The sequence below is a fragment of the Myotis brandtii genome, unplaced genomic scaffold (assembly GCF_000412655.1).
Source record: "Myotis brandtii unplaced genomic scaffold, ASM41265v1 scaffold892, whole genome shotgun sequence".
NCBI classification, from domain to species: Eukaryota; Metazoa; Chordata; class Mammalia; order Chiroptera; family Vespertilionidae; genus Myotis; species Myotis brandtii.
In genome coordinates this window covers 876,230-877,100 of record NW_005371656.1, presented here as the reverse complement: position 1 = coordinate 877,100, position 871 = coordinate 876,230, and the positions used below count along the sequence as shown (strand labels likewise).

The following is an 871-nucleotide window of genomic DNA, read 5'->3' as shown; positions in this document are numbered from 1 at the left end:
GTTTCCTCCGAGACCTCTCTCTGTGGCTGGTTATGGCCGCCTTCCCCCTGTGTCTTCACAGGCCTTCCTCTGCGTAAGTCTGTGCCCAGTCTCCAACCTCCTCTTTCTTATAAAGATGCTGGTCATGTTGGATGAGGGCCTACCCATGTGACCTCATTTTAACGTACTTACCTCTTGAAGACCCTACTCCAGGTACAGTCACAGTCTGATGTATTGGGGTTAGGACTTCAACATATGAAATGGGGGGTTAGGGGGGTCACAATTCAGCCATAACAGGCGTTGACTGTGGAAGAGGGGGGCCTGGGCCTGGGTGGGACAGTGGGGCGGGGAGCACGAATCAGGAAAGGCCTTGACTGGGGCTTCACCTGTTGGACGCCCAGGTGCTGGCACCTGCTCTGGCCTCGGGAGGTCATGGAAAGTGAAAGCGTCCCCTATCCCCAGGCTCCGGGACTCCAGGGAGTGCTGTGACCGCAGGCCTGCCCACCGCCTCTGCCCTGCTCTGTGGGAGCCCTGCCCAGCTGGGGGTGGGGGATGGGGGGTGGGGGTGGGTGCAGACACTTATCAAGTAGGAAGCCTTCCTGCTTTGCAGAAACTCCTGTCTGGACGGGCCTGATTGGACAAGACCTCACTAAGCATGCACCTCTCGGCCGCCCGCAGGAAAAGGAGCCCTTTCTGCAGGTAAGGCTTTTGCCCCCTGGGCGTCTGAGGAACCGGGCCCTCAGTGGTGCCGACGTGCTGCGCTGGAGGTCAGGAGGGCCCTGCAGCTCTCTGCTTCCGGCTTTCCTCCCCCAGAAAGTGAGGAGTCAGAATAAAGTTGCTAAGGGCCTGGCCCTTCTGGCACTGACTTCAGGATCCTGAAACTGAGAAGGAA

At 58.9% G+C, this 871-nt stretch overlaps 1 long non-coding RNA gene across 1 annotated transcript in view; it reads left to right on the top strand.

The window, feature by feature from the left end:
* The first annotated feature begins 583 nt into the window (after positions 1–583).
* Positions 584–871, top strand: part of LOC106724566 — a 5,478-nt gene continuing 5,190 nt past the window's right edge. Inside the window, exon 1 of the long non-coding RNA XR_001360410.1 lies at positions 584–678. This is a non-coding gene — a long non-coding RNA (uncharacterized LOC106724566). The remainder of the gene's footprint in view (positions 679–871) is intronic.